This window comes from Centroberyx affinis, unplaced genomic scaffold (assembly GCF_046629955.1).
Source record: "Centroberyx affinis isolate AG114_WGS23_722 - 3 ecotype Tasmania unplaced genomic scaffold, CSIRO-AGI_Caff_v1 ptg003698l_1, whole genome shotgun sequence".
NCBI classification, from domain to species: domain Eukaryota; kingdom Metazoa; phylum Chordata; class Actinopteri; order Beryciformes; family Berycidae; genus Centroberyx; species Centroberyx affinis.
Window position 1 is genome coordinate 80,306 of NW_027281590.1, and position 13,960 is coordinate 94,265.

At 40.7% G+C, this 13,960-nt stretch overlaps 2 non-coding genes across 2 annotated transcripts; both read left to right on the forward strand.

Moving 5' to 3' along the window:
* Positions 1-1,717: 1,717 nt before the first annotated feature.
* Positions 1,718-1,789, forward strand: trnah-gug (transfer RNA histidin (anticodon GUG)). Its single transcript has one exon. It is a non-coding gene; the product is annotated as a tRNA-His (tRNA).
* Positions 1,790-2,723: 934 nt separating this feature from the next.
* Positions 2,724-2,795, forward strand: trnah-gug (transfer RNA histidin (anticodon GUG)). Its single transcript has one exon. It is a non-coding gene; the product is annotated as a tRNA-His (tRNA).
* Positions 2,796-13,960: the final 11,165 nt, after the last annotated feature.

A 13,960-nucleotide genomic window follows, 5' to 3' on the forward strand; every position in this document is an offset into this window, starting at 1 on the left:
CTATTTTATCTATTGCTGCCCTTTGGTAATCCAGAACAAATGTGCTGTAGTTTTACTTTATTCTCACACGTATTCCCCACAAGAGTCTGTTTATTCACACCTCTGACTTATTGGCTGACTGTGACTCAGTGGGTCAGCGGGAACAGAGGGTCGATAGATAAAGTGCTGGGTAAGGTAAATGAAACACACCTTTTTTTTAAAAAAAATCTGTCTAGTGTGCCACATTAATGTACTGTAGCCCAGCACAGGAGAGAGAGAGTCAGATTACTGGAGCAGGTGCTGCACCACCCCCAACCAGAGAGAGAGAGAGAGGGAGAGAGAGAGAGAGAGGTTAAATCCTGATTCAGCAGACAGAGAAGAATGTTGCTGTTGTGAGTGTGTGCGTGTGCGTGCGCGTGCGTATACCTCCAGCTAAATATATTGATTTGAATGACTGTGATGATAGGCTACAAGAACCCAGTGAAGGTCATTTGTTGCCACCTAGTGGTTGAATCTGATTCACTGCAGACAGACCAGTGACAGACTACCTTCACTTGTCTTATTTGGGGGGGTAGTAATGGATGATATTTCCCAGCACCACATGCACCACAGTCCAGGTGGCTAGCTGTGATCGTATAGTGGTTAGTACTCTGCGTTCAAATCCGGCTCACGGCAGTCCTCTTTGAGAGAGACACACACACAGGAGACACGGAGAAAGAGAGAGGAGGGATGTGTCCCAAACTGAAACCGCTGTTCCTTCCCCACCACTTCTCAGGAGATGAGGCAAGGAAGTAAGACTTTTCTGGCAGTTTTTTCTCCTTTGTAATGATCCTACAAGAACAACTACAAGAACTACAAGAACAAATTTGATCTCGCCCTAGCCAAATTACGTCAGTGTGAACAGTTGCCAGACTTCATCATCGTTGACAAAATGTCAGTTGTCTGTGGCTTCATTCTGTAACATGCATTCAGATGCTGGTTCAATATAAAGCGCGTCCTCCTGCGCTCCAAACCGGCCACAAGGCACAGGCGCTCTACAACCCTGGACAATTATAACAGAAAATCACATCCATAGGTCAGAAGCCACAGACAGGGACTGGAACACTCAATAATAATGATGATGATGATGATGATGATTTAGTTTAAGTGTCATACACACAAGGTGCCCAGCCCACATGGACTTACATGACACTATCACTTAGTTAGCCTACATGTACAACATAATAGTAAAAGAAGGAGAAATCTCAGTTATCACACAAACAAAATATATTGCCTTTTTTCCCATGTTTTACAAATGAAGCGAGCAATATGGAAACTGCCCTCTCTAAAAACATAGTTCAAGTTTTTCATAAACATCTAGCCAGAAGAAATTCACAAAGACAGAAGTCATTTTGTAATAGGCTGCAACACATTTCTTAGATCAACATAAGCCGGACAATAGAACATAAAATGAATCTCGTTCTCAGTTTCTTCCAAATCACAAAGTAGACATGTTCTCTCATCTTCAGGAGTATTAGCCTACTAAACCTCCCTGTTCAATAACAGCTCAATAATTACAGCACTATTAAAACGAGTGTTAATGCCCCTTCATAATAAAATATTAGTGTTGTAATTATCGACTGCTCCTGTCCCCGTCTGTGGGTTAGTCCTTGAACCATGACCATGTTTATGTCAATATCATGAGCACATTCTGTGATGGTGTTTCTCTGTAAAAGCTTCCTACCGGTCCTAGTGGCTAGCCGTGATCGTATAGTGGTTAGTACTCTGCGTTGTGGCCGCAGCAACCCCGGTTCGAATCCGGGTCACGGCAGTCCGTTTTGAGAGAGAGACACAGAGGGAGAGAGAGAAATAACAAGAAACTTCTATATCTGCTGTGTGAAATACAGCAATGTGCAAACACAGCAGCAAGATTTGTGAGCTGGTGTGACAGCAAAAGGGCATTAATGGAATAGGCCTGTAGCCACCTTAAATCATCTGTGCAGCCTATTCCTGCACTGTGCTGATATCTGTAGACTACATAGACGTAGCCTAGGCTATATATATATTTTTTTTTACAGCAAAATAAAAAATAATTCTGTTCGTATTTTTAGTTTTTTTTTTTAGTTTTTTTTTTTTACCTATTCTTATTCATATATTTGATTGCAATATTGCAATGTTACACAGCTCTGTTTACACATTTCTTTATTCTAGTTTATCTTTACTTATTCCCATGCCAGTAAAGCCCCTTTGAATTGAATTGAATTGAACTGCGGCCGTGAAACGCTCATTCGGCCAGTAAAGGATAGTTTGATAGACTGGAGGACATGTTCCAAACCAAAACTACTGGTGCTTTCCTCCCTTCCCTCACCACCACTTCATTTCCTGCCACTATTACCTAGGAAAGGAGGTAGGAAAGGAAAGGAGAGGAGCGGGAAATTGGGGCAGCTGTTATAGTTCAGCATCATAGATGAAAGGAGGGGATGGCTCCCATGAATCTTGATCAATTTTCTCTCCTTTTTACTGATCAGAACTACAAGAACAAATGGCAAGTGTCCATACTTTTCCACAAAATGACCGCAGTGTGAAGTTGCCATAGGCTACTTCATCATCATTGACAAAATGCCAGTCGATTAATTCAGTAACATTATGCATTTCGATTATATCAGCAACTTTTATATAACCGAATCGTGACAGCAGTTTAAATTCTGGATTGGTATTGTAGCCTATATGCTTGTCCTACAGCAGGGGACCCGCACAGGTGGTTAGCCGTGATCGTATAGTGGTTAGTACTCTGCGTTGTGGCCGCAGCAACCCCGGTTCGAATCCGGGTCACGGCAGTCCGTTTTGAGAGAGAGAGAAAAGTACAGAGAGAAATAGAAATACACACAGAGAAAGAGAGACGACGAGACGTTGTTCAGACAACAGTCCTGAGTCGTTAAATATTGGTGGCTGCTGCATGCGTGTAATAGGCCTACCTATCTCATGAGGTCTCGTGCGTCACCGGTGGCCTACCCCATCCTTGACTGAGTGTGTGAAGAATTCTCTGTCTATTGTTAAATTACATGAACAATTAGCTTACTTCTAATCGTGTAATTATCTTGAAACAACCGTCACTTATTTTTTATATGTGAGTTGAATTTGTGCATAGGCTTATTGCTCATAATATATATCTTTTTTTTTTTTTTTTTTTTTTTTTTTTTTTTAAAGTGTAGAGGTTTGGGGAAGAGACTTTATTTGCCATAGGCTACCTCTGGACTGTCACGCGGCACGCCATATAATTACAACCTACACTACCTTGAAACTCGCACCCACACGTAGTAGGAAAATAAGCGCAAATGCACTGCAATAACTTATATTGAACACCAGATGTCCTCGTTGAGACACAAGAGGGCTTTGCTGTTTCCGTAGGCTAAACCTTTATTTCCCTAAATACAACAGAGAGGCGCTGAAAGTGTATCCTAGTATTGGTATGAATAATAGAGGAGCATAAAATTGTTTAAAAATGGATGCAGCTGTAATAGGCTAACGGATTCAATTCATTATTTAGCTCAAGTGGATTCTCACGTACTGGAAAACCCCTGGCATGCAAAGGTTGCTATTTCCAACTTATAGAAATAATTGATAATGTTGTAGCCTGTGTTCAACCAGCCAGCCAACCAGATAACCAGCCAGTCAGTCTGTCAGTGGTGAAAAGAGTAGGAATGTCCTCCACAAGTAAAAGTACTTACTTGGCTGATATTTTCCTTAAGTTAGAAGTAAAAGTACTGGTGTAAAAATCTACTGAAGTAAAAGTTAAAAGTAGCTCAGAGTTTTGAATTTTTTTGTTTTAATTTTTTTTTGTTGAAAAGTTGGATATTAAAAAAATAAATGCACGAAAAAAGTAAAGTAGCCCACTCTTCTAGCTGACTGACGTTCCATTGTGAATGGCTCCACAACTGGCCAATTTACGATAGTCCAGTTTCTGATGCTTATTCACTCTGTAATGCATGTGATTTCATGTAGCAGTAGTACTTCAATAAAAACGTAAGCTACTTAAGAAAAAGTAAAATTACTGACCTTAAAAAAAGCTAGGCCTACTCAATTACAGTAACATGAGTAAATGTAATGAGTCCACCCAAATTGAAAACCTACTTTTGAAACACCCACTAGGCTATAATCAAGAATGTATTGAATAGACACTACTACTACTACTATCCTAATAATAATAGGCTAACATGTAATTTCTATCCACACAGTCATTCATTCATGAGCTAGGTTAGTTCTCTGCTATTTGTCTAGTGCCTGCCGCAAGGCTTTCCTCTGAGGGAGTAGTTTAGTTTGGCCACTGTGTGTGTGCGTGCGCGCGTGCGTGCGTGCGTGTGTGTGTGTGTGTGTGTGTCGCTCCTAGCAGCAGCCATATTGGAATGCTGGATGTGGGGAAGGGAAGCAGGAACAGGCGACTGGAGCGAGAGAGAGAGAGAGAGAGAGAGAGAGAGAAAGAGAGAGAGAGAGAGAGAGAGAGAGAGAGAGAACGAAAAAACACTCTCTTACTCCCTGTTCTACAACTGAAATAACGGATTATTAACCGGCTATTAACGCGTTATCCCGCCGGTAAAGTCAACACAAACCTCCGGGACGTCTCTTGTACAAGTCAATGTGAGTGATATTGTGTTTTTTGGTGTTATTTTAAGAGCTAAAACAAATTATGGGATGCGGTTGGTTAAACGTTAGCGTTGGCTGTCGTTAGTCGCTTCCTCCCCTAAATATTTAGACCGTTTTCTCATTTATTCAATTAATTATATTAGGGAACTGTCGGATAAGTTAGCTTAGCTTCCCAACGCCATAGCGAGAACGTACTTTTACTTCAGTAACTTACAGTAAATGTGAAGAAGAGAGTGACCTACTGCCACTTACTCGTCGCCACAGTCACATGGATTGAATGTAGTGTGGAGTAACGTTAACTCTAACCTACGGTAAATAAGTGTACCGGATTAGCCTACATTTTGCTCCTCACTGACTGCCTGTAAATCTCAGTCTCAAAGTGTTTGTTTTGTTCCCAGTGTCATGAGTTTGGTGCTGTTTTGTGTCCTTAGTTTGTGTTTGTAACCTTGGCCTCCTTAGCCAACTCGCTTGTTAACTCTTAATATGTATTTTCTATAAACCAACAACAAGGTTAATGGAGCAGCTTGGTAGTTGACCAGATAAAGTTTTCTTATTTTCTCATTTGGTTTGTGTGGAGACTGCCATACACTTTACTCTATGTAGCCCAACTATCATGTAGCCAGGTTAATTTACTTACCTCACCTTGCTTAACTTACCTGTATGTAACCCACTGCACTTATTTTACTGTCCTTCACTGTTGCTTACTAGACACTCAAGGTGTATTATGCAGAGATATCCACAAATTAAATCATATACATTATTATGGATATGCCTGGCTGTGGGCCTACATTAACACAAACAGCCAAAAGATGTTGCTGCAAATCATTTGCATTTACTTGCATCTTGAATGCAAACATTATAAAACCTTGGAGGGAATCTTGACCTCACACCATGAGCACTGAACAGTTAGTTATATGGAAATAAATACACACTCAAAAGTTTGATTTCACTGTCAAATACAACTTAGTATATTTCAGAAACAGGCTGCTCCGTGTCCAAGTCCAGCATTTGCCCAACTGCACAAGCGCTGTGGTGTGAACCTGCTTTGCCTCTTCTTCAGCCTCAGATTGCAGCGACATCTTGAGGCCATCGAGACTAAGGAGGTGACCACATTGGTCCGTATTTTTCGTTAGTCAAAAGTTGAAACCATTTGAACTTTTTTCAGACTGCACTATATGTCATTATCTGTTAACTGTTCACTAGCCTATCAGAGATGGCAAAGGTGGAGCTCGCCTTTTCGCTCTCAATTTTCAAAACGGATAAGCACACCTCCTACACGGCTTCCCAGAGTTGTATGACATGCACCCACAGCCTAGAGCGTTTTCTTGAACGAGAATGGAAATAGCAAGGAGCTTGCGCTTATCGAGATTCATGTTTCTGTGTTTACGCTTTTTTTCAAAAATACCATGCCTCTGCTTCGCATTACAATTAGACAAAGAACAGAGAGTGATGGATCCATATGAACTTCTGCACTTCATCTGTTTCTGTCTGGTCGATGCCTAAGGCCTACAAAAGCCTAATAGGAGTGTAGCTACGCACCATTCACACTTTTTCAATTATGTTTGCAATTCTGAGAACTAAGCTTGAAGCTTACATACTGATCTGATCCATAACCATTACCTTAGAGGTGTAAGGTTTCATAAAAGTCTTGGTTTGGTGGGCACCTCTGTATCACAGTCACAATTTGGTACGTTTTTGTTCATTTTCCCCTTTTTTACAGTTCAATTAGATTATCAATTCATATAGACTCCATTTTTGCTGAAAAAAAATAAATTTGGTGGTTGTGGGGGGGCTGTGATGTTGAACTCATACTGAAAATCACATCATCTGAACAAGCTAGGGTTAGGGTTATAGCCTGTTACTAATTGGCTAAAAGTAGGCAGAGTTTTGTTTTTTAATGTTCCTGCTCATATGTTGCTTGTTCCTGACACAGAGTAAGCAGTCAGTTGTAAAAACAAATCTTTTGACGCAACTGTTACAGTGCAAATTATTTTAAAACATGTATTCACAGAGCTTTCTGCGGATTAAAATGGTATTTCTGAATTGGCAAGCCAATAAACAAGGCTAGCACTGCTAATTAGCTTATCCACTTGACAAGCTCGCTTTTAGTTCCACTCTGGCTGCATTCATTCAGCTCACCTACCATGACCAAATATTATACCACTTGCAGAATTATTATTTTCAGTGGCGTATGAAAGTAACTTTGTATGGGCAGAGATCACTTTAAATGGCTGTTTCACCAATTTATAAAAATGAATGCACACAGCCTGCAAGTGGATGAGATACAAGGTTGGAGTGATTCAAATCACTAGCTATGATTAAAAGGAAACTCATCCCATCAATGTGTCTTGAACCAAGAGGGGCAGAGTGCAGGCTCAGCCCACTAATTGGGCATCAAGGGACAAAAATGAATACAATATAATCAGTTTTCTCCTTTAGAGAGATGTCATAACCTTCAGCGTGTGAAAACAGCAGAAAATGAAGTTGTTTTGCTTTGGTTTCTGACATTTGGCATGTGGCTCTCTATCAGATTTTAGTCACAGGGAAATTCTGTGATATGGATCCAGACCAGCACCAGCAATGGTATTTTAGCATTCATGTAGGGATGTGAATTAGATAGACATACATAGGGTTGGAGACAGAGTGACCCACTGTAAAGAGAGGAGAACTGCATGAGAAAAATAAGATACACCTTTCACTACACAGTCTACTCTTCCTCTTGGCTGGTCTGCAGTAGGCTAATACAGGCGTGGCAGTGGTGTGTGTGTGTGTGTGTGTGTGTGTGTGTGTGTAAATTGCAGAGCAGTCCAGGAGGCCTGTATTTATAGTAACACTTGACTACACTCAGAGATCTTACAGGAGTAGGCTACTACATGACAGGAACTCTGTTCAGCTCTTCTCTGTTCTGCTTTCTTCTTTTTTCCATTCTGCAGGGTTGTGCCATGTTTTGCTCTGTTTTGTTGTGATTTTTCTATTGTTGTAGCCTCTTATCTGTCCTGCTGTCTATTTATTCTACCCTACTTTGTTCTGTTCTGCTCTTTTCTGTTCTTATCCTCTCAGTTGTATGTCTCCACTCATAAATATTTGGATTACTATTCTATTCTCCTCTGTTATAGACAAATAGAGACAGACTAGGCAGACAGAGAAAATTTGAAAGAAAGAGACTAGTGTCAGTAGATTGCAGTGTGTGGTGTGACTCATAATGACTCTAACTATTGATGATACCAATCAGTGCAGACACATGCTGTGTATGTGTGTGTGTATGGAGGTATGTATGGGTCCTGAATGAGTGTGTGTGTGTTTGTGGCAAGGGGACTTCATGCTTCCAAATGAAGTGGTTTGTTTGGGTGGAAAAGAACATCTACTTTTTCCTGTGCAGGCTGAGCAATTTTTTTGTAACTTGTTTGCCTTTTTCCTGGTAAACACAGTGGCATTTTTTTTCAGTGAATGGCTACTTCGTACCTACCTACCGTTTACATCCATGCATTGGAAAACATGTCCATTCAGCTGTGTGGAGGAAGGGTCATGCTATTCTAGAGCATTGCCCTTTTCTCAGCGATTGAAATGTGTTATTGCTAAAATCAGACTACTTACATTTTTCATCTCAATTCATCTCACAAAGAAAAAAAATGTATGAAGAGTTTAACCGAGGAAACCATATTCTTTTATTTAGACTAGTAACTTCATTTGGAAGCATGAATCACCCATTGTGCTTGTGTGTGTCGGTGTGTGTGTGTGTATCTGTATGTGTGTGTGTGTGCTTGTGCATGCGGGACTGTATGTGTACTAATTGGGTGCTTGTGTGCGTCCTGAATGCATATGCGTGTCTCTGTGTGTCTGCTCTGTAAATTCTGCTTCTATTGAAGTTATCCCCCTTCATCCTCCTGCATGTGGTTTCAGCTGTGAAGGAAAAGGAGTGTATATGTGCATGGTGTGTGTGTGTGTGTGTGTGTGTGTGTGTATATGTGTGTGTGTGTGTGTGTGTGTGTATGTTTGGAGACAGGAAGGCTGAATGAAGGTCCATTCCTTTTGCTTCTGGATTGGTTGCATTCAGGAAGCAACCCCCGCACTGCTCCATTCACACACATACACATGTGTGCGCACAGGCATACGACACACACACACACACACACACACACACACACACACACACAGCACTTACTGTACATCCTAAAACATGCAGTGTCCCTCAGGAGCTGAAAGGAAAACGCCTTTTTCCTCCAGCAATACCACTCAGATCTCTCTGCGTGTTTGTGTATGAATGTGTGTGTTTGTGTGTGTGTGTACGTGTTTCTGTGCGTATACCTGTATGTGTATTGCTGCCCTGAGATAATGACTATGTTTACCCAACAAAACTCAAGTTTTGTCAGTTGGAAATATCTGTTGTTTGTACAACTTACAGGCTTACCTATGTATATGCGTGTGTGTGTGTCTGCTTGCAGTCATTTGTGTGTGTGTTTGCTGGTATGGATGGAAAAAGACAATAAGACAATAACACCGGATGGTGGACACCTGTCACCTGCACTGGTGTGTGTGTGCATGTGTGTATTGGTAGGGCTGGGCGGTAATTCATATTAGCGTTTATTGTCTTTCAGTGGAATCATATCGTGATGATATGAAGATATTTTAATATCGTGACACACATTTCTGCTGTCTAAATTGATGATGACAAGCACATTGTACTTAAAAACTAAGGTAAGTAGGAATATTATTTGAATATTTCTGTTTTCACACCTAACATTACCATTCGGTTCAATGAGATTAACATTAATTTGATTATTTAACGTGATTTTGCATACATGAACCATATCGTGATATATATTGATATCAAGACAAATAAATCCTTATGATTATCGTGATATTGATTTCAACCATATCGCTCAGCCCTATGTGTTGGTGTGTATTGGTTGCTGCAGCAGTCATAGGAGCGTCACTAATACATGTGTGTCCATACAACCATTCTTGTGTAATGCCGCAGTGATTGATATTCTCTCAAACCATTTTCTCCAGCAACCCCAACACCCCTGATGTTGTTTTGATCAATGAATAACAGAGAGAAACGTTCATCCTGTAGATAGGTAGCTAATTTGTTTTGATACTGTATTGATTTCTGTATGGAAATTTTCTTTTTGCTTGCCTCCTCCACAGGGAGGTCAGAGGTCAGGGTCAGCTCTACTGGAGCTGGTAGGGATTCAGTTAGCTGTTGTTATGGCTGAAATTAATATCATGATAATCATAAGGATTTGTTTTGATATCGATATGTATCACAATATGGCTTACTTATGCAAAATCACGTTAAGTAACCAAATTGATGGTCATCGGATTGAACTTTTTAAAGAAAATTTGCTTGTTATCATCAATTTAGACAAGGGAATTGTGTATCACAATATCACAATATCATCATGATTCTACTGAAAGATGCTAAATGATGCCTAATAGTGAGTTATTGCCCAGTCCTAGATTCTTGCTCGAGGACACTTCAACAGGGCGGATGTTTGCTGTCATATCAGTGGTCTTGGGTATGTTTATAAGCCGATGATCCTGATATTTGTCAGCCTTGGACAAGTTCATACTGTTAACAGCCTAACTGTAGGCTAATCCAAAAGGGCCAAACAGCTCGGGAAATTGTGTACCATATTGAACCTCTGTAGTATTTCAATCCCACGTAAATTCAAATGAAATTTAGCTGGATGCATATACAGCATTTGAAAAGTGTGTGTATGTTTATGTCTGCCGGTGTGAGTGTGTGTAGTTTAATTCTTTGTCCTCTGTCTAAGTAGCTGGCCATGCACTGTTCAGATTTGTATTTATTCTGCACTGGTATCAAAACGTCTACAGGAGCTTTATAGAAGGCAGTGTATTTTAGTTTTTGGTGCTGTATTGTTTGGTCTGTGATAAATAGAGAACTGGCAGGTTTTCTGCACTGCCTGAATGAATCTGAATTGTTTTGTGTTCCCTGTCTTTCTTGGTTTAATACAGTTGTTTAAGTGTGTGTGTGTGTGTGTGTTTTGGTAGACGGAGCAGTGGGCAGCATAGCGTGCTTGCTGTGTGTAAGAACTGAAATTTGCTACAATGGCAGGAAATGACATCATAGTTAATGACTTGTCCGTCCTCAGGGCATACACACACACACACACACACACACACACACTCAGTAGTACTAGCTACCTAAGGTCAAGCACAGCCTCGATGCAGAGTGTCAGTTAGTGATGAATGGATCTGGAACACAAGGATTCCCTCTGGTAGCGGCTGTGTGTGTGTGTGTGTGTGTGTGTGTGTGTGTGTGTGTGTGTGTGTGTGTGTGTGCATAAGAAGCAGCCTCAGTAGAATAATGACTGTCCTCTTGTTTCTTCTATGTTTTCTCTGAGTTTTGATGATGCAGTGTATTGTGTTGTAGAAAAGGACAAATGCAACTAGATATTGTAAATAAGGTACAACCCCCCCCTCTCTCTATCTCTCTCTCTCTCTCTCTCCCTATCTCTCTCTCTCTCTCTCTCTCTCTCTGTGATGTTGGAGGACAGTCAGGGTAATTACATAGCAGTGAGTCAGAGAGCGAGAGAAAGAAAGAAGTAATTGTTAGGCTTTGTCATACTGACATACAGCGAGAAGGAGGTGGGAGGAGGAGAGAGCTGGGTGGAGAGAAGACAGAGAGAGAGAGAGAGATGGGAGGAGAGAGAGAGAGGGGCCCAAAATGTACTGTGTTCCCAGCTTAAAACCTAAACATAAAAATTGTATGTTCACATTGTCCCAGGTATGCATGGGAATCGGTCTGTGTCTGTGCATCTGTCCATCAGACGTGATATCGCAGCCACCGCTGGTCTGATGGTGACAAAACTTGAGGGTGTGATTGGCCTTACGGAGGCACTAAAACTAAATTAATTAAAATTTGAAAGACCATAACTGCTACACGACTAGTCTGATTTTAACGAAACTTGGAAAATAACGTGGGCGCTAAAATGTAAAAATCTAAACGTTTAACACAAACATGATATCTCAGACATCACTGGTCCAATTCTGACAAAACGTGGAGGGATGAAGCATTTTGACACTCTGGTCTGGTGTTTGAAAACAGTACACTGATTGGCCTGATGGAGGACCTGCAATTTAAGGTCAGCCTTTTCAAACTAATCCCTACACACAATTGACACAAAACTTGCTGTACAAATACAGCCATCCTTACAAATGACACTAATCATTCTTACAAATTTAGTTTACTATAACAGCATTGAGTAGCATACTTTAAAATGAGTAGGCCTAGCCCAAACAAAAACTAGCCTACATCATGCGTGGGGGATGATTTACTGTTACCTTGTTTAAAAAAAGAAATGTAATATGATACTTTTTGGATCCCCATAGGAAAATCGTCTTTTTGTTTGCCCCTCCTCTACGGAGGACAGACACGCTGATAGAGACTGACAATCAGAATGACATTCAGATGTTTCTACACTACTACAGTCATTTAAGCTTGAGGGATTTTTCTCATATCGGTTGACGCCACACAGGACCCTGAGCCCTGATCTAGAAGGTTTTCTATGGGAGTGCATGTTAACTGACAAAAAATTTGAGTATTGCAAATTTGATGTGAATTGTGATACTTGTAGACAGATTTTTGTACATAATTTTGCCCAAAATGTCACGTAACGTATGTTATGGCTTAGGATTTACTCAGTCATAACGAAAGATTTTCTTTGACATGCAGCTTGAAGTTTAGGGCAGATACTGCAGTGTTTAGTGACAAGATAGAGCTATGGTGTCAGCGATTTCTCATGATAGTTTAGAGTCTCTGGGAGAGTGTGGAAAGTGGATTTGGTAATTTCAAGATTTGAAAACTTTTGGATCTGGACACAAAGGCTTTCACAAGTTGCACAGGGCAGGTACTTTTATAAGTTCTCTCTCTCTGTGTGAGTATGTGTGTATGTGTGTTTGTGTGTGTGAGTGTGTAAGCGAGAGACAGACAGACAGACACAGAGAGAGAGAGGAGAGTGGAGAGACAAAGGCAGCCATTGGTGTCTGCTTGGCCAATCATATGACCTCATCTCTTCTCAAGACACACACACACACACACACACACACACACACACACACACACACACACACACAAAAACACACAACCATAGAAGATCACAGACACACAGAGAGAGATTACCAATAAAACACCTGGATACGAGCCCTAGGCATGACATCACACACACACACATACACATATACATGTACAGACTGGTGTGCTACCATAAACTAGTGTCTGCACTTTATTGAGAGGTGGGTATTGTACCACGGTGTGTGTCAGTGTGTGTGTGTGTGTGTCTGTACAATTAGTCATCAGCAGGCGCATTGCATTGACAAAGGTTCATTGAAGAATGGATATGAAGAATGGTCTTTAAGCTGTCTGTCTGTCTGTCTGTGTTTCTCTGTCTATCCGTCTTCCTCCCTCTCTCTCTTTGTCTGTTTGAATGTTGTTTCTGTTTTTTTTACCTGTTCCTAATCTAATTTTTGGCCACAGTGGCTGCAAGCATCACAAAACTGTGAGTAAGATGAATAACAACATCATGACTGAGTTCCTGCTGACCTTAGCATTTAGCTGATATTAAAGCTGTCACTTTTAAAAATCTCATAAGTCCAGTTCTAGTATTTTTTGCTTGTTTGTTTGGTGTTTGAAACTTTTATATGCTGAGTAATTTCCAGCATCCTAGAGAAGTTTGTCTACAACCATTATGGAGGTTATTTTCTACTCTAAAAAAAATTTTGGGCTGGTGAAATTCTGTTATTACTCTGGCTAGTGGGTGAAGAAGTTTCCTTCCCTGAGTGTAACATATGTATTGAACACGAAAATCTGCCATTTTTCTCATTTGATAAAAGTTGTATTTTTGAACAGACAAGCAGGGTTTTCCCTTGAAATGTTGTTGGACCTGGAGTCAGCTCATGGCAAATATGATATTCCATCAGGCTATACAAAATTTGTAAACAGCATAAACAGCATTCTTCCTTTGACTTAGAAATAACCAGCCAACCCAAGCCATGTTAGCAATCTTATATACTTTATTTTTCAGATGTCCAGGCCAGGTAGGGGGTCAGTTTAACCCAGGTAGGTCCTCTGGCCGTTATACACTGAAGGAAACGGGGGCTGAATTTTGCATTCGGCAGCAGTGAGAGGCTTATTTCTCTGAATAGACGACACATTATCTCTGCCTTTACAGAATGCATTGCCCAGACAGCAGCAGTAACACTAGAGGGCGATGTTAACTATCTAGCAGGGATACAGAGAGAGAGAACTGACAGACCTGCCTTACTTACAGTACTTGGTCTGTGTGTGTGTGTGTGTGTGTGTGACATCTTGGCCTACTAATCCACTGGCACATTAATC